Raw genomic sequence first — 21267 nt, forward strand, 5'->3', positions numbered from 1 at the left:
TTCTTTATTGAGCTTATTAAATTTTATAGTCTTTAAACCATTCAAATTTTCTTTTCTAATCTTTACACATAACTTTTTAATGAAAGACTTTGTGGGATGACTTACCACATTAAATTGGCTGATATCATTTGACTCTATTCTTTCTTCATCTAAGTCTAGCTAGGCAACATATTTCCTTCTCTTCCTTGGTTCTTCACTAGTCTACTTTGTCACCTTCTTCTTCTCTTTGGTTTCATCTTTTTCCTTTTGAGTTGCAACACTGGTGGTAGCCCTTGTAGTAGGCTTCTTTGCTTTGTTTGCAATGGGCTTTGTCCCCTTCTTTTCCTTGGGCTGGGATATAGGCTAAGTTTTGGCTTTCCTTTTGGTGGCTTTGGCTTTAGTGGGTGCTGCCTCAGCTTCTTCTTCCTCAGCACCTTCTTCATTTTCCTCTCCCAGGCCCTATGTCAATTTCAATGGATCTTTCCCTTGCTCACCTTCTTCCTCACTATCTCCTTCTACTTCTTCTACTTCTTCTTCTATAGTGCATGTTGCTTCTATATCAGCTCCAAAAAATTTCTTGAGCTTTCTTATCATTTTGTCCTTCTTCTTCACTATAGAGGTTGTCTTCAAATCTGTTACCACCCTAGATTTGACAATATCATAAGTGCCAAAATGAGGACCATCCTTGTCAATTTCTTACACAAGTAAAGTAGTGATTGCAGCTGAAGCTTGGTCTACATCAAGCTCATATCCAACTGGCCAAAGCCATCTTACTTTAGGTATCATGGCCTAGATGTAGGTGTAATCTATGTCAACCAAGAATCAAATATCATTTACATGCTACTCAACCAGTGATACTAGTATCCTCATGCTTTTTTTCATGGACTTCTTGAAGTCCTCAAAGTAGCTTGTCATCTAAGCATCAAAATCGTCTCCCATTTTCTCAATAAACTCATTGACTTGTGTGACAATTGTCTTATTAGGATCCCATTTTAGCTTTCCAACTAATGGAAATTCTTTCATGACATAAAAGAATATGCAAACCAATACTGATCCAAATTTTCACTGAGCTCCTTTAGATTTCCTTAGGGCTCCCAAATTTTCATTAATTTGTTGTAGCATGAGCTCTACTAGATCATAAGTGTGTTCCTTCTTCACAAGTTTGTATGCAACATCTATGCTATACATGGCATGCTATTCAATCTGCTTGATTTATAGAATTTATGAGATATAACTCTGATAGTGAAATCAAGTAGGGGTTCAATGATGGTATCAATGGTCATTCCCCTATTATTCCATTTGGCACTAGTTTTTTTCTCTATGGCCTCCTTTTTGTCACTTCTCAAGGTCTTAGGTTGATCTACGGTTGGGAATCTAGTGAACCTATGAACAATTTTCATTGTGATCTTTACTGGCCCTATTTCTAACCAAAATGATCCATCATGAATTTGGATTAACACTATATGAACCCATTTAGTCTTAAATACAATGAGGATAACTAGGGCTTTAGTTAAACCCTTCTTCTTGACAATTTGAAACATGTCCTTCAATATACCCTTCTCACATAGCTTATCAAAGGCATTGAAAATTTCTAGGTCACCTATGGCTCCAATCTTGTAGTTATAACATTTCCTAACATCTTGGACCATTGCTACTTTGTCTAGAATGACTAACAAAGCACCAACTGGGTCATTTTTATAGGCAACTTTGGGTAGTGGCCTAAATTTGGGCTGTTTACCTTCATTGCTAACAAGTTGAATCTCATGGCCATCCTTTCCCTTTGTGGTTTTAGACTTAGATGCCATCTTGATCAAACTAGGGTTTAATATTTAAATAAGCTTTCAAATACTACATAACTTGGGACTTGATGAAATACCTTTAAATCATAGAGTTCTAGTTGAATTGATGTTGAGATTAGTGCAAATTGCTACTAAATTCCTATTTGATCACCTCTTCACTCTTCTTGTTTTTTTCTTTGTGTTTGAATGGCTTGAAAATGTGTGATTTTCAACTTTATTAGGCTCAAAACCTAGCATTTATTGCATAGTTCTTATAGCTGTACACTCGACACTTAAAGGTTTTAGTGTAACTCAGCTCTCGTTGTAATTCATTTACTTGGCTTCCACTAACATATCTCATTCAACATCAACTAGACTTTCTAGCTCAACTTATACTAGAATTTCACTTGTCATCTAGGGGTAGCTTAGCATCTTCTACAAAGTTTTCAATTTTTAGCTTGACAACTTTTCTCATGTAGATTTCTTCTTGGCAGGACTTCTTTGTTGTTTTGGAACTAATGTATGATTTGACTTAGTATATCAATCCCATACATTTTCCTTTGCTTAGTTGGATGAAGTGTGATCACTTGAACTCTTGCATGAAGTGATCTCTCCATTGGATGTACTTGATCCATCTTTTCTTTGCCATGTCTTTTTCATTTCTACCCTGATGTGTTCCACTTCAACTTTTTCTTTAGCCTTGTTGACTTCTAACTTGGGTGCCTTGGGCTTTGTTGGACAATTTCTGCTGACATGTCCTATCTTCAAGCAACTAAAACATATGGTTTAGCTTAACTACCTACTATAATTTCCCTTGAAATGTGTTCTTATGCAGTTCTAAGGAACATGACCATATTCCAGATAGTAGTGTCAACTTTTCCTAGTAAGATAATCCCAATTGTAGTGGTATCTATAGTTGTTTCTCCTTGCAGGCTAATTAGGTGTCCACATAGGCTTTGATCTGCACTCAAAATCTCTACATCCATACTTTTTGTAGTTGTAGTAGTGACCATCAAATCTTGGTGTTCTCATGGTCTTGGATTTGTAGTCTTGTGTTGAGTATCCTTGCATGTTACACTTGTGACAATAACCTTTGTTTTTGGATGTGTCCTACTAATTGATCTTTCTACTACTGCAAACATTAGTAGTGTGCCCCTTTTTATTACAGAAGTGATAAGTAGGTTTAGTGTTCTTACCTTTTTTTATTCTTTCTTCTAGAGTCTTGGATGATTCTCCTTGTTCAGTGTTGGTGTAACCAAGTCCTGAAGTATCATTACTAGCCCTTGGTGGCTTCAATAATTGTTCAAAGTACTCGATAGCCTCATTGGGTTTGTTGTAGCTTTCTACTATCTCCTTTTCTCTCTTTAATTAATTATGCAATTTTTCATTCTTCATCTTCAAGGTGGAGATCTCAATGTCCTCCATTTTTAGCTCATGATAAGCATTCATCATCTGGCTTAAGGTGTCTAGCTGCATGTTTGAGATCTTTCCAAACTCAATCGTCTTCTCCTCCAGTCTATTGGTGAGATTTCTCTTGTCATCTTCTACCATGGTTTTGTCCTCAATAGCTCTTTTCTTTTGTTTAGTCACTTCACAAAGCATTATGGCTTTTGATTCTTTTTCAAGCTTGAGAAATCTGATTTCTTCAGCTTGTGCTCTTTTTTTCTCCATCAATTCTGCTATTGTTGCATCAAACTCTTTGGAATCTCCATTGGCAAACACTTATGTCATATCAATCTCCTTGTAGTGTATGTCACTTTTAGCTATGGCTATCTCCTTTCTTCTTTTCAAGGATTTTCTCAGTTCCTCTCTGGCTTCTTCCACTTTGTGTAGAGTGAGATGTACACAAATCACTTGATTGTCAATAATTTTCCCAAGTTTGAAGACTTCCATCTTCTGACCTTTTTCTCCAAGTTGTTAGTGCAAACTAGGCTCTAATACCAATTGTTAGAATGTTCTAATGGGAAAAGTACTTCTAAGAGGGTGGGGGGGGAGGTAAATCAGAAGTACCTAATTTTTATCCTTTAAACTCTTATTAACACATAACTGAAAGTAAAGTACATGCATGTAGACATATAAGCAAACATGAAATGAAAGAATGCATCAATACATGACACAAGAGATTTGGTAACCCAAAAACCCTCCAGGAATAAGAAGGTAAAATTTGGGTGGGGATGACACCCACAAAAATTATTGCAGCAATATGTTCAACCACTTCTGATGGTTTCCCTTGTTAAAGGCTTGCCCTATTAAAGGATTTACACTGTGTCAATAGTGACCTGATTAGAGGATTTACAAACACTTTACATGAAGTGTTACCTTGTTAAAGGATTTACAATAGGTTGTTAAACCTACCTAATACATAGGATTTTCAACACCTTCTCCAAAGGTTTTCCCACCTACCTATTAAGCTAACCTATCAACATAGGATTTTCATCATCTAATACAATGGTAAGATAATATTAGAAACATTTGACCTGATAGAGTGTAATCTTCAATTGTTGGTTTCAGGCACTAGATCTGCTCTTCTAGTTTTGATCCTTTCTTGATCTGATTGCTATATGTGTCCCCTATTCTATTCTAATCAACTAGATATGTAATTGTTGCTCCTTTCACTAAGTCTTTCCTTCTTCACAGTAAAATTTCACTATAATCTCTCCATATTTTGTTCTCATCCTCATACCCAATGCATTTTTTGATCGCCTTATAAAGATTGTGAAGACTTAGGATTAGGTATGGATCTATGATCCATATTGAATCTCAAATTCCCACTCATTCCTTGCATTTTTCCTTATTGGTTGCATGCCTTCTCCATTTTTTTGATTCGCTACATGCAGATCACATAGGCAATGTAAATGATTCATCCTTATCCTTTTTCCTTTTTGAAATCTCTCTATGTTAGCTCCAAAAATGGTTTACATCATAGTTTTTGAGAGCAAAAACTCATATGTTGATTTTGTGTTAGTCAACACATATTGTATTACTGGTGCTTGGCACATGAATGTTCTTGTATTGCTCGACACTTAAAGTCACTCAGCACCTATTAAGATTCTGAGTTAGCAGCTACTATAACTCACTCGACATACATAGTGTACTTGGCATATATGGTGGAATTGATTAAGTGTGTTGACACTCGAATGTCAAGACCATTCTAAAACCAACATTATTTAATATGCCTCCTACACACCTCAACAAATGAAATGAAATGTTTTCTAGTAATACCATCCATGCGCTATGATAAAATTAATTACCATTTCCTCTCCCTTTTTAAATTATTTTCTTCCATTTTCATCACTTATGAGTTATTAATGATAGATTCTTAACATGAAATAGTTGGAATATCCTAGCTAGTTTCTCAGTAATGCAATTCAAAGCAATGGGTGGTGTTGGGAATGATTGAAAAGATCATGAGGAAATTTGTTGGAATGATATATAGAAATGGTAAAGAATGTTCTCAATCATTGTTTTTTCATTGATGTCAAACTTGCTACTTGTAGGAATGACAATTGCTTTAGTGATCCAAATACTATCAATTAGTTGATTGTCAAGGAGGAGGAAATCAATAAGATGTAACTAGAACACCTAGAGAAAGGTTGAAGTTATGATGTTATAATGAAGTACAAGGATCAACTAAGCCATTGATGAAAAAGTGTATTTGATGACATACTATAAGATACAAAAAATGGGCACACTGATGCATATCAAAGATGTAAGGTTTTAGATAAGACATTTGTAAAGATCAACTAAGTTCATTAGAGAGAAGGAGCCGAGCAAGGTTAAGTGTTGAGCAAGTTCAAGTGCCGAGCACCAGTAAAACCAATAGTGTCGAATAACACAGTAGTGCCAAATAGAACAGAGATGCCGAGTAACACAGAGATGTCGAGCACTAGTAAATCAATAATGCCGAGTTGCTGCATTATTTTGAAAATTGAAGATTCGCCAAATCTAAGCCAACAAGGTTTTTATCTAGAAGTTTGTGAATTAAAATGGAAGATAAGAATGATGATTTGGTGGTATAGAATACCATGTAAAACATTTTTACAACTGACAAAGTTTAAAGATAAAAACAAGATATGAGGTAGATACATTGTTTCCTACCTAATCCATTCAAAACCCTAAAATTGGAAAGGGAGAAATAAGCGGCAAAGGAAAATCAAATTTCTATTTAAGTAGTCATAAGTTAATGAAAAAAGAGAGAGAGAGGTGATCAAGAATGAAAGCATGAAATGCTGAAAGAGGTGCTAGGGAGATAAGAGAGCATAGTGACTCTGTTTCAGTAAGAAGACCCCTGATATGGATGCATTGGTACAATGAGTTAGAAGACTCAAGGAGACGAAGCTTGAGAAGAAGTCAAGCAGTCAGAGCTAAAGTGATTGAAGCCAAGAATTAGGATTGAACTGAAAGGGTGATCTGAAATTTGCAAAGTATGTTGTAAGTTAAGTCAGATCAAAAGACCATTATCGTTACTTTCTAGCAATTGTAATAGTAAGTTTAAATCTTATGGACTTAGGTTGGTTTAATAGCCATGAGATAAATCCTTTAATAGGGTGACATTCCAAGTGAATGTTCTAAAGTCCTTTAACCAGGCCCATTCCTAATAGTTTGGTGAAATCCTCTAACAAGGTCGCATTTAACAGTGTGTTGTACGCCTTTAACAGGGAAGGCTTTTAACAGGGCATCACTTCAGAAGAGTGAGAATCAAGTAGCATGTTACAGGTGGTTTTTACCAAATTGGATTTCCACGTAAATCATTGTGTCATGTGTTGATCTTGCATGTTTTATCCTTGCATGTTGATTTACTATAACTTGCTAATATGGTTGATTTAAAGTTTGGATGGATGAAAAGTGTATGGATTCATTAAAAGTAGTGAAAAAGTATTAATAGGGCATTTGGACCTTGGATAACTAATTCACCCCCCTCCCCGCTCTTAGTTATTCTAAAGAATTATAACAATTGGTATCAGAGCTTTACTGCTGATTCAGTTTAAAGGCACTATAAGCAGAAAAGATCAAAATGCCTAAGACAGAAGTTCCCAAGCTAAATAAAGACAACTTTGTTGCATGGAAAAGCTTGATGAAGCTACATCTTGGATCCATAGGAGATTATGCCCAAAATTCAATTGTCACTGAACATCTAGAACCAACAGGTGCTCCTATTGCAAAAGACATGAAAAACAAGCAAGAACATAATCAGACAATGCTGGAAATTGCCTCTGCACTCAGCTATGCTGAATATGATGATATCAAAGGATGTGATACTGCATTCAAAATGTGGAAAGCCCTATCAAACATCTATGGAGGAGATCAGAATGTGCAAAGAGAAAAAAGAGAAAGTCTCAGAGGAAAGTTTGATGACATGAAAATGGAGGAAAATGAGAACACTGCCTAGTATGGTGCAAGAATAAAGGAAGTGGTAAGTGCAATAAGATGCTTGAGTGGTCAATTGGATGAAGATACTATTAATAGTAAGTTCTTAAGAACCTTGCTTCCTATCTATTCTATTAGAGTATCAGTAATACAAGAGCTAAGATTTATACCAGGAAACAATCTAAGTTTTGAAGGAATAATAGGTAGACTCACTGCATTTGAGTTATCTAATTTTGACAACTACGGACGAAAAATTATTGAATCTACCTTTAAGGCCAAGTTATCATTGAAAGATGCTGAACAGGTGAAATCAAACAAAGGAAGAAAAATGAAGTATCTATCCAGTGATAGCAGCACTGATGAGGAAGATGTGGAAGAATTGGAAGCATTGCTTGCTAGAAGATTTCACAGAGGTAAAGAAAAATTCAAAGGTAAGATGCCTATCATTTGTTTCAATTGCAATGAAGTAGGTCATATTGCTGCCAGGTGCCCACAGAAAAAGGATTATAAGGAAGGCAACAAAAACAAATTTAGAAGAGATGATGACAAAAGAGATTACAAAGAAAAAGGTAAGAAGTGTTACATTGTTGAAGAAAATTCTAATGAAAGTAATGATGAAGTAGTTTATGTAGCCATGAAGGATCAATTTGATGAAGAAGAACCCACTGCACTGGTAACATGTATGAACAAGAATGACAGGTGGATCATAGACAGTGGATGCTCATATCACATGACAGGAGACAAAAGTAAGTTTGTTAACTTTACTCAGTATGATGGAAATACTGTTAGATTTGGCAATGATGCTCCATGTAAAATCAAAGGAAAAGGTTCCATTAAGCTCACAAAACAAATTTCATGTGATAATGCATACTATGTTGAAGGATTAAACTACAATTTACTAAGTGTCTCACAATTAGGCAATATAGGATGCAAAGTGGAATTTGGAAACAAAACTGCAAAAATCTATGATACTGATGGTAAACTGATAGGAAAAGGAGATCAAACAAGGAGTAATCTATTTTACCTTGATATGGATGATGTTTCTTGTTTTATTGCAAAATTTGATGATGAATGGTTATGGCATAGAAGGTTATGTCATGTCAACTTTGACAATCTGGTCAACATCAGTAAAATGAAGAAAGTCAGAGGTTTACCAAAATTGAAGAAGCTTGATAATATCATGTGCAAACAATGTCAGCTAGGAAAGATGACTAAGTCAAGTTTCAAGAGCAAAAACTATACATCTAAAGAAGTACTTGAATTAGTTGATACTAACTTATGTGGTCCAATGGAAGTACAAAGCTAAAGAGGAGATAAATACATAATGTTGTTTGTTGATGATTATTCAAGGATTATGACTGTTATGTTTTTAAAACAAAAATCTGATACTTTTCAAATGTTGAAGTGGTATGTGGCTAGAGTTGAAAAGGAAACAGGAAAAAGCTTGAAATGCTTAAGATCAGACAGAGGTGGTGAATTCACATCAAATGAATTCGAGATATTTTGTACTGATAAAGGAATCAAAAGACAAATATCAGCTCCTAGAACTCCCCCACAAAATGGAATTGCTGAAAGAAGAAACAGATCTGTGATTGACTATGCTAGAACACTAATGATGGAAAAGACTGTTGCTCTAAAATACTGGAGAGAAGCTGTAAGTGTAGCTGTTCATACACTGAACCGAGTACAAGTCAAGAAAGGTACATATACAACACCTTTTGAATTATGGTATGGTCACTCACCCAATGTAAAACATTTCAAAGTGTTTGGTTGCAAATGATTTATCCTTAAATATGTTAGAAATGGAAAATTTGATGCAAAAAGTGATGAAGGTATATTTCTTGGTTACTCCACTAGAAGTGAGGCATATAAGTGTTTGAATATTAACACTAACAAAATTGTGGAAAGTACAAATGTAAATTTTGATGAGCATACAGAAGTCCAAGCTGAAGTACCAAAGAAAATGGAAGAGTACAGAACCTTTGTGTATTCTTATGAAGGAATGACTGTTGATGAGGATGATGTCAATCAAATTGAAAATCAACAACAAGTATCAGTTTCAGCCGAGTCACAACTAGTGAATGCCGAGTTGCATTCATAAGCTGAGTTGCAGAATGAAAAAAATACACAATCAGATTCTGAAGACAGTACACATGATGAAGAACAACCTGACAATGAAGTACATAGTGATCCTAAATCTAAAAGATCAAACATGGAAACAAGGAAAGAGCCAAGATTATCCAAATATGTAAAAAGACATCACCCTACTAAATAGATAATTGGTGAAAAAAATGCAAGACCAATGACAAGGAACAGACTAAGACATGAATCATGTCTGATTAGCCAATCTGAACCCAAGATAGTATATGGTGCATTACAAGGTGATAACTGGTGTAAAGCTATGGAAGAAGAAATTGATCAAATAAAGAAAAAAAAAACTTGGAGTTTGGTTTCCAGACCAACTGACAAGAATGTGATTGGCACCAAGTGGGTATTCAGAAACAAACTAGATGAGAATGGTGAAATTACCAAAAAAAAGCTAGACTAGTATGCAAGGGTTATGCTCAAGAAGAAGGAATAGACTATGGGGAAACATTTTCCCCTGTTGCTAGAATGGAAGGAGTAAGAACTTTACTTGCATATGCTACCTATAGAGATTTTTAAGTCTATCAGATGAATGTAAAATCTGCTTTCTTAAATGGTATACTAGAAGAAGAAGTCTACATTGAACAACTGGAAGGATTTTTTGATGAAAACAATAGGGATATGATGTGTAAGCTACATAAAGCACTCTATGGTTTGAAACAAGCACCTAGAGCATGGTATAAGAGACTTCACAAGTATCTAGTGCAAATTGGATTTGAAAGAACTGATGATAACTGCAACATGTACATCAAAGCAGAAGAAGGTAAAGACATTATTGTATCTAAAATCTTTGTGGATGACATAGTGTTTGGTGGAAAGGAAGTGCTTTGCAAAGGCTTTGCTGACAAAATGAAGCATGAATTTGAGATGTCTATGTTTGGAGAAATCAAATTTTTTGTTGGATTACAAGTACATCAACTCAAACATGGTATATTTGTGACACAATCAAAGTACATCAAAGAGATTCTTAAAATGTTTGGATTGGAGGAATCCAAACCAGTTAACACACCAATGGCAATAGGAAATAAGCTGTCCAAAAATGATGAATCAACTGAAGTCAATCAAACAATGTACAAATCCATGATTGGAAAACTACAATATGTTGTACATATTAGACCAGACATAGCATTAGTAGTTGGAATAGTAGCTAGATTCTCTGCTAATCCCAAAGAAAATCATCTCATAGCAGTAAAAGGAATAATGAGATATCTTAAAGAAACTGATAACTTTGGTCTATACTACAAAAAGAATGAAAAATTTGAGCTCAATGCATATACAGATGTAGACTGGGGAGGCAACATTGATGATAGAAAAAGCACAAGTGAAGGTGCATTATTTCTAGGCAAAAGGCTAGTTACTTGGACCAACAAGAAACAAACATGTACAACCCAGTCCACTTCAGAATCAAAATATGTAGCAGCTGTAGTCAATCGCACAAACATTGTATGGCTCACACATCTATTGAAAGGAATGAAAGAAGAGGTAACAAAACCTGTGATATTATATTGTGATAATACAAGTGCTATAAACATATCCAGAAATCCAGTGATGCATGCAAAAAATAAACATATCGCAATCAAGTATCATTATGTCAGCAAATTGGTAGAAGACAAACAAGTGAAGTTAGAATACATTCACACAAAGGAACAAACTGTAGATATCTTCACCAAACCATTGCCCAAGGATGCTTATGAATATCTTAAAGGAAAGTTGGGGGTAATACCCCTAACTCAAGCAGTTTAAACTAACAAGGATGCTACCCTGCATCAACAAAAACAAATCATTGAAATATCAGAAGAATGATGCAGAGGATGACAGCAGGTGCAAAAACTCCAAATCAGTCACAAACATGGTGACAGAGGGAGAAAACAACAAGAAGCCAAAGCTCATATTTTGCATAATAAAGATGTTACATCTTTGGAATTTATGTCAAAGAGGGAGAAATGTGAAACCGAATCAATACAAAGTAAGAGGGAAATATATATGAAAGAGGGAGATATATGAGATTAGCTAGTAAAGATGATGCATATGAAAGAGGGAGATATATGAGATTAGTAGTAAACTTGAACAGCAAAGAAATATAGCAGACAACGTATACAATCTTGGTGGTAACTAAGTTGATCAATTGATCAGTTTGGTTTTCCATCAATGCCAAAGAGGGAGATTGTTGGGAATGATTGAAAAGATCATGAGGAAAGTTGTTGGAATGATATATGGAAATGGTAAAGAATATTCTCAATCATTGTTTTGTCATTGATGTCAAACTTGCTACTTGTAGGAATGACAATTGCTTTAGTGATCCAAATACTATCAATTAGTTGATTGTCAAGGAGGAGGAAATCAATAAGATGTAACTAGAACACCTAGAGAAAGGTTGAAGTTATGATGTTATAATGAAGTACAAGGGTCAAATAAGCCATTGATGAAAAAGTGTATTTGATGACATACTATAAGATACAGAAAATGGGCACACTGATACATATCAAAGATGTAAGGTTTTAGCTAAGACATTTGTAAAGCTCAACTAAGTTCATTAGAGAGAAGGAGCCAAGCAAGTTCAAGTGTCGAGCGCCAGTAAAACCAATAGTGTCAAATAACACAGTAGTGCCGAATAACACAGATATGCCGAGTAACACAGAGATGTCGAGCACCAGTAAATCAATAATGCTGAGTTGCTGCATTATTTTGAAAATTGAAGATTTTCCAAATCTAAGCTGACAAGGTTGTTATCTAGAATTTTTTGAATTAAAATGGAAGATAAGAATGATGAACTGGTGGTACAGAACACCATCTAAAACATTTTTACAACTAACAAAGTTTGAAGATAAGAACAAGATATGAGGTAGATACATTGTATCCTACCTAATCCATTCGAAACCCTAAAATTCGAAAGGGAGAAATGAGTGGCAAAGGCAAATCAGATTTCTATTTAAGGAGTCATAAGTTAATGAAAAGAGAGAGAGAGAGAGAGGTGATCAAGCATGAAAGCATGAAATGCTGAAGGAGGTGCTAGGGAGATAAGAGAGCATAGTGACTTTGTTTTAGTAAGAAGACCCCTGATATGGATGCATTGGTACAATGAGTTAGAAGACTCAAGGAGATGAAGCTTGAGAAGAAGTCAAGCAATCAGAGCTAAAGTGATTGAAGCCAAGCATTAGGATTGAACTGAAAGGGTGATCTGAAATCTGCAAAGTATATTGTAAGTTAAATTAGATCAAAAGACCATTATCGTTACTTTCTAGGAATTGTAACAGTAAGTTTAAATCCTATGGACTTAGGTTGGTTTAATAGCCATGAGATAATTCCTTTAACAGGGTGACATTCCAAGTGAATGTTCTAAAGTCCTTTAACTAGGCCCATTCCTAACAGTTTGGTGAAATCCTCTAACAAGGTCACATTTAATAGTGTGTTGTAAGCCTTTAACAGGGTAGGCTTTTAACAAGGCATCACTTCAGAAGAGTGAGAATCAAGTAGCATGTTATTGGTGGTTTTTCCCAAATTGGGTTTCCATGTAAATCATTGTGTCATGTGTTGATCTTGCATGTTTTATCCTTGCATGTTGATATACTATAACTTGCTAATATGGTTGATTTAAAGTTTGGATGGATGAAAAGTGTATGGATTCATAAAAAGTAGTGAAAAAGTATTAATAGGGCATTTGGACCTTGGATAATTGATTCACCGCAACCCCCCCCCCCCCCCCCCCTCCCTCTTAGTTATTCTAAAGAATTCTAACAGGTGGAACCATAACACACTTCTTATAAACTAGAAAAAAAAGTCTACTAAATAATTTTACCTTTGGATATGAGATCATGTAGACTTCTCAATCCAACATTAGATCTTGGTTAATGAATAGTTTTATTACCATTGCATTGGACATTTCTAACATAATATTTGGATAAGAAACTTAATATTTTTAGGGATAAAGGCATACAATAGAATATATTCTCTTTGGGAAACACTGTTATTAAAATTTGGGTAACTTAAAAATGCTAAAAGACATTCAAGTATGGAAACTTGAAGGAAAATTTTGAAAAAGTGTGCAAAAGAGAGATATTAGACTATAATGGAAAAAAATTATTAATAGTTGAAGAAGTCTTTTAGAAAAAAATACTAATAATTGAATATTAATTAGTTGAGTTGTATAGCTAGAATTGTCCTTTTTTTTGCAATATTTATCTATTCAAAGATAGGTTACAAGCTCCTCATGTGGTGTTAGGGTACATACACCTTATTTGTAGTATTGTTAGGTGCCTCCCACAAGGAGTAAATACAAATTCCATATTTTTATCACCAAAGCTAGACACCAAAACATATGGATATATGGATTGTACTATGGAATTTATAATAAAATTTATTTTATTTTCATATGGTTAATTATAGGGATGATCATGTGACATTATCCATTAGTAGACAATAAAACATAGAAAAATAATTATAATTGGTAATTGAATTCATCATCCAATATTACTCAATGGAGAAAATGACCATATATGACTCAATGGATTATATTTTCAGCTTTAATGAATATCTATACCTCTATTTTTGAATTTTATTATCGTTATTGAATTTCTATCTTTTACATTCTAATTTTGAAAGATTTGAAAATTTCATCATTAAATTATTATATAATGAATAACTATATATTTTAGAGGCTTAAAAGAAACTCAAATAGTATAGTATTTTTCATTGTTGTAAAGGAAAACTAGGATAAAAAATAAGAATTTATAAATATGAAAATGTAAAAAGTCTCTAGATTTAAGAAACCCTTAATTATGAAGATTTACATGAGATCTTTGACTATAAACATGTAAAGATCATAGTCTTAAAAACATATACCACACAAATGGGTTTTAATGAGGGTTTTCATCCTAGAATCATTTATTGTATTTGTATAATTATTCTATACATGATTTTAAAAATATTCATCCCCTTATTCTTAGTAGTTCATTCCATCTTATGGTTGGGAAAAACGGTTTTGACATGTTATTTGATATTAATGAATTCTTCAAAAATCATGCAAGCCACTTAAATTTGTACTTATTCTATGGTCAATATCATTTTTGGATTAAAATGAAATTCCATATAATTTATTTCTATTTTCTAATTGGACATTTCATCTCTTTCTAGTAACTTTTTCTATTTCTAATAAAAAAATAGCCAATATTTATAGCATACTTTTTTAGTCATTTTTATCTTAGACTTTTGTTTTCCATGTGTCACTAGAAACTATTGTTAGAAACTCTTTTGAGTTAACCATTTTTTATTATGGCTTATGTTGGAGATCAAAATCTTTTCATCACCTTCAATAAAATCTTCTTTAACTGCAAAAAATACCATCTCTTCTTCTTCTTTTCTATCAGACTCTTCATCAATAACACCTTCTACTATCTAGCATACTTCCCTTTTCTCTTTATACTTATTTTACTTTTCCTTCTTTTTCTTTTTAGGGAATTTGATAGAGAGATGTCCAATCTTCTTACAATTAAAGAACTTCAAGGGTAGAATATTTTCTTACTTGGAACTTCCTCTAGTAAGCCTTCTAACACATAATACTTCTAGCTCATCATGTTGTTTTTCTTTAGTTAACACATAATCATAAGCATAAATATTTGAAGTAACTAAAACATATTTTCCTTTTCTTGTATTATCAAGAGTCATATATGTATTAAATGCAACTTCTATCTTATGAATACTATTATAAAAGTTGTTAACATACATTTTAGTAAATTAAAAGTGAATGAACCATTTCCTAAAGATCTTACCTCTTGAAATTTTAGACTCCAATATCATATTTTAGGAAACAAGGTTATATAATAATTTTACTTACCACATCATTTCAACAAGTGTTCCACTAGCACCTCTAGTAGCAGCAACTCAATCTTTAATTCTAAATGTTCTTATTCTCAATAATCATCATCTCATCAAACTTTTTTGTAGTCTATCTACCTTTTCCTTTTCCTCATTTGCATCTCCTCTATAGACTCTCTTTTGTTTCCCTCACATATCATGAGTTGTATCCAAGTATTTGACATCAATGTATTGTATATCTAAAAGACTATTTTCTATTAGATTAATTATAGATGTGTGTCCTTGTTATACCCTCAGCTGATACACATTTAGAGTTACTACAAGAGGAACATATGACATGACCACATGATTCAAATACTATTATCCCAAATCTCTTAGACAGAGCTTCATCCTTCCATAACATACTAGATAGTTTCCTCTTGAGAACTTAGGAGCCTCTTTCTTTTTCATTTTGGATCTTTACCTCAAGTTATTAAGTTATCACCATAATATAGGACTAGATAAAATTACTAATTATAGTTCCTAAGTGATTGGATTAGTGAGAGCATAGGTGAATTAATAATCATCCAAAAAAAATCTTTTTTTATCTTTTGAAACATTAACTAATAAACAAATTGACATCATCAAAGGAAATCATTACACACATAAAATCATCACACATTTGACACAAATATTTTCATTACATGGAAACCTAACTTGGATAAAAATTACATTGGTGATCAGTATCCAAATATTGTTTGTACCTTTTGAAGTAAACCCTTTTATAATAAGAACCTATTAGGATCCCCATAGTTAAGGGATTTCCCCAATTTTAATTGTGTTGAAAAAAGATTGTTTGAAGTGTAGAACCTATAGCAAAATAATAATTATTTTCTCAATTATGTCAAAACTTCTACTTGTTGGTGAGACAACTACTTTTTTTTATATATGCTATCATTTGGTTGATTGATGAAAATGATTTGAAAAGAGAAGATATAACAAGAGAACCTAGAGAAAGGTTGAGTTATTTAAGTGTAGAAAAGGATCACTAAGACCAAGTAGGAAATTGATACTATAATATTATTTTTATCTACTTAAAGTCTATAATTAAAGATTTCTCAAGAAAAGACTAGAAGAAGATCAAGTAAAGAAAGGTGTCTGCGAAGCCTTGTTGAGTAAACATTGCAAGCTGAGTAGAAAATAGTAAAAGTCGGGTAAAAATAAATAGGTACCGAGAAAAGAAGATAAATAGTGGAAACTGAGTGAAAGATATTATATGACGAATAAATTTTAGTTGGTGTCAAGCATCAATAAAATTTAGTGTGTTTTGAGTAAACAAGTGTTGGACAAGTGAAAGAATATTGTAAGTGTTGAGTGATGGCAAAAAGTGTTGAATCAAAGATTTGTTGAATATGAGATGACTAATTTAATTTCTTCAATTATGTGAAGTAGGTGGAAGATAACTATGATGAGCTGGTGGCATATAATTAAAGGTAAACCATTTTTTAGGTGAATTCAAGGAAGATTGTAGAGGAATTTTCTAGAGGAACTAAAATGGAAAAGTGGGTACATTCAGTGAATCTTACCTAACCCTAAAATGGATGACTGTGGTTAAGTGAATAAATATTTGAATTCCTTACTTATAAAGATACAAAGCTAGAAGAAAAGATTGTGACATGTGAGAACTTAAGGAAGATAAGAAGTCTAGGGTGTTGCTTTATCTAGTGACCAAATAAAAGAGACAGTGGTTGGCATACAAAGCAAGAAGGTGTAAAAGGATGAATGCTTGAAGGGTGAAGAACCTATCAGAGCTAAAGAGTATGAGTGCCAAGTAGAATGGAGGACTAAGCTAGAGATCTATCTACAAGTGAGTTATAATTTTTTATTAGATCAAGTCCTTATTACTTTCTAATAATTGTGCCAGTGTGGAGAAAATCCTTTGGATTAAAGTTGACCTAACAGTCATTTATAAATCCTTTAACTAGGTGGCATTCAAATGGAATTTTCTAATTTCCTTTAACAAGGCTCACTTCTAATAGGGTGATTGAAATCCTCTAACTAGGTCACATTTAATACTGTGTATTGTAACCTTTAATAGGGTTGGCCTTTTACAGGGCATCAATTAAGAAGAGTAAAATAAGGTAGCATGTTACTGGTGATTTTTCCAAAATTGGGTTTCCACATAAAATCTTTGTGTCAAATTGTGTGAATATGTTTACATGGTGTTTCATGTAACTTACATTATTTTAAAGCTATTTCGACCAAGCATGGTAAACTACTATGTTAAAGAATTGTATGATCTAATAAATGTTGGAATTCTTTAGAATAAATGAGAAGGGGGGATGAATTAGTTATTCAAGGTCCAAATGTACAAATAAAACTTTTATCATCTTAGTGAACACATTAAACATTCATATTAATGCACGCATCCATATGAATATGTAATTACTTAAAACTTGTAGGTTACTATGAAATCAATTTGTAGAAATGTAAAGTATGAAGCATAGTAGATTCATCAACATACTTGACATAATGATTTAAAGTGGAAACCCAATTTGGGAAAAACCACCAGTAACATGCTACTCCTTTTCACTCTTCTGATGTGATGCCCTATGTAAGGCCAACCCTATTAAAGGTTACAATACACACTGTTAAATGTGACCTTATTAAGTGATTTCAATCACCTTGTTCGAAGTGAGCCTTGTTAGATGACTTTAGGCCATTCACTTGGAATGCCACCCTATTAAAGGATTTACTAATGATTGTTAGGTCAACCTTAATCCAAAAGATTTATCCTAGATTGATACAATTGCTAGAGAGTAATAGTAGAGCTTTGATCTGATACAACTTACAACTTTTCTTATAGATTATAGATCTCTGATCAGTCCTCAATTTGCTTGGCCTTTGCACTTTGTAGTTTTGATAGCTTGTTCACCCTTCAAGGATATACCTCCTTAAGACTTCTTGCTTAGTATGCCAGTGCAGTTTCCTTTTAGGTCACTTGATGAAGAAAACCTTTCTCCTTAGGTTCTCTACTCTTTCACTATTTTTCTGACACTTTGTTTCATGACTAGTCATTCCTATAAATATGAAATTAAGATACTTTTCCATTTTCCATCATCCATTTTAAGGTTTAGATAGATTAGGTAGGATATAATGTATCTACCCCATATCTTGTATCTCTTCTAGAAACTTCTCCTAGAATCCATTTGAATTCACCTCGAAATGGTTTGTATCAATTTCTGTGCCACTAGCTCATCATTCTTATCTTCCTCTTGGTTCACAAGTTTCAAGAAAACAAACTTGATGACTTAGATTCAATGAACCTTCGATCTTTAACATAATACAATAGATTGACATTATCAACCTTCTGATGCTTCACATATACTGCAGTGCTTGGCATCAACTATGAAATCACTCGGCTTCAACTAAACTAAATTGATGCTCAACATCAACTAAAATTTACTTAGCATCAACTATCTTGCTCAACATCCACTAGAATTTTCTTTTACTTGACTCCAACTAACTTTTTTCTTAGCCTATACTAACTTTTCTCAGCACCTACTATCCACTTGGTCAAGCTTGGTATACAATCTTTGTATAACTTGTTCTTCTAAAGTTTCTAAGTGTAGCTTGCCTTTTTAATCTTGAGTAGATTATCAATACATCATCTCATCATTGTCTTAACTGATAATTTTACTTCATTACATAATCATAACTCAAACTTTCATTTAGGTGCTATTCTTATTGATCAAATCCTCTCCATCAATCAACTAAGTGATAGTACTTAAATCTTATAAGAAATTGTCTTACCAACAAATAGCAAGTTTGACATTAGTGAAAAAATAAAGATTGAAACACATAATCTTCTTCAACAATCTCCCTCTTTTAATAATCTCTTTTAGCAATGATCTTTTAAATCAAATTTCAACAATCTCCCTGATTCGCATTGATAGCAAACCAAACTGATCAACTAAGTCAAAGAAATGATGAACATCTTGTTCAATCAAACTAACTAGGTTAAAATAGTAAGACAATACCATAAAGAAAACTTGTTAGCAAAATTTATTCTCGCTCTATTTGTAACTCCCATTTTCTAATTAGGTTACAAAAAATATTTATAAAATCTTCTTATGACTCCCTCTAAGTTTCTTTATTTTTACTCCCTCTTACTAGGTAGATTAAGATTTCTCTCTCTTTCCTTCATACTAGATTGATCAGCATGATCTTCCTAGCTCTCTGATTAATGTTTTTCTCTTTGTTTTGACTTGATTCTTGATATCTTTCTCTAACATACTTTCTCCCTCTTATTCCTTGTACTTGATCAATAAGATTTTTTTTTTAATGATTAGTTTAATGTACTTTCTCCCTCTTTGACAACAATGCCAAAGACATCATCTTTTTATCGTGAACATGCAAATATAAACTTTTGTAGTTCCCTCAATTTCTCCCTCTATCACCTTGCTTGTGACTAATTTGTAGTTTATTTTTTAGATTACTTTAGGCAGCTCCTAAAGTAAGATCTTTTGTATCAACTTGTAATATTTGACAATTAGCTTATTTGATGTAGGGTAGTCCTCTTGTTTCTTAGATAGCCTTTGGTAGGGGTATCACAACTAGTTTACCTCTTAGATATTCATAAGAATCCTTAGGTAATGCTTTTTTGAAGACATCAACAATTTTCTCCTTTGTGTTAACATATTCCATCTTCACATCTTTATCTTGAACTAAATCTCTCAAGTAATGATGCTTGATTGCAATGTACTTTGTTTTTGTGTGCATCACTAAATTCTTTGATATATTGATAACACTTGTATTATCACAATAGAGTATCACTAGTTCTTTGATTTATTCCTTCATTCCTTTAAGTAGCTACTTGATCCATACAATGTTTGTACAATTTATAGTAGCAACATCATATTCAACTTCAGTAGTAGATTGTGAGGGATAGCTTTATTTCTTACTAGTCCATGTAACTAGTCTTTTTCCTAAGAAGAATGCTCCTGCACTAGTGCTCTTTCTATCATCAATATTTCCAGCCTAGTCAGCATTAGTGTAGGCTCTTGAGTTAATCGTTTGATTCTTCTTGTAGTATAGACCAAACTCTTTTGTTCCTTTCAGATATCTTATTATTCTTTTCATTGCCATTAAGTGATTCTCCTTGGGATTTATAGATAATCTTGCAATTATCCCTATAGATAATGCAATATCAGGTCTACTATGTACTACATATTGCAATTTTCCAATCATGGAACTGTATCATGTTTGATTCACCTCAGCTGAATCATCATTTTTTGACAGCTTATTTCCTATCACCATAGGTGTACCCACTGATTTGGAATTCTTTAATCCATAAGTTTTCAATATGTCTTTGATATACTTTGACTGACTAATGTATATACCATATTTTAGCTAATATACTTGCAATCCCATGAAAAATTTGATCTCTCCAAACATAGACATTTCAAATTCTTGCTTCATCTGATTTGCAAAGTCCTTAAATAAAGCATCTTATCCTCCAAATATGATATCATTGACAAATATTTCAGATAACAAAATATCTTTTCCTTTCTCTGTCTTCATGTACAGATTTTTTTTATCATCAATCTTTTCAAATCCAATCTTCAATAGATGAGTATGAAGTCTTTCATACAATTTCTTGGTGCTTGCTTCAATCGATATAATGCTTTGTGTAGTTTGTATACCATATTCTTATTATCTTTATCAACAAATCCTTCTAGTTGTTCTATGTAAACTTCCTCTTCTAGTATGCCATTCAGAAATGTAGATTTATCATCCATCTAATAAACTTTAAATATTTTGTACATAGCATAAGCAAGCAAAGTTCTTACTCATTCTAATCTTGCAACGAGAGAAAATTTCTCTCCATGGTCAATTCCTTCTTCCTATGCATATCCTTTGCAAACTAATCTTGCTTTGTTCCTTGTGACTTTATCATTCTCATCTAGCTTGTTTCTAAATATCCACTTGGTCATTTGGTCTCATTTAGCTTGTTTCTAAATATCACATTTTTGTCTTCTAGTCTAGGAACTGGACTCCATGTTTTGTTCTTCTCTAGCTGTTCAATCTCCTCTTCCATGGTTTTGTACCAGTCATCATCTTCTATTGCATCTTTTACTAATTTGGGCTCCTTCATGCTTAACAAACATGATTCACTTCTCAATCTACTTCATGTCATTTTCCTATC

The sequence above is a fragment of the Cupressus sempervirens genome, chromosome 10 (assembly GCF_028749045.1).
Source record: "Cupressus sempervirens isolate cs-2001-9-10 chromosome 10, ASM2874904v1, whole genome shotgun sequence".
In the NCBI taxonomy this organism is placed as follows: Eukaryota; Viridiplantae; Streptophyta; class Pinopsida; order Cupressales; family Cupressaceae; genus Cupressus; species Cupressus sempervirens.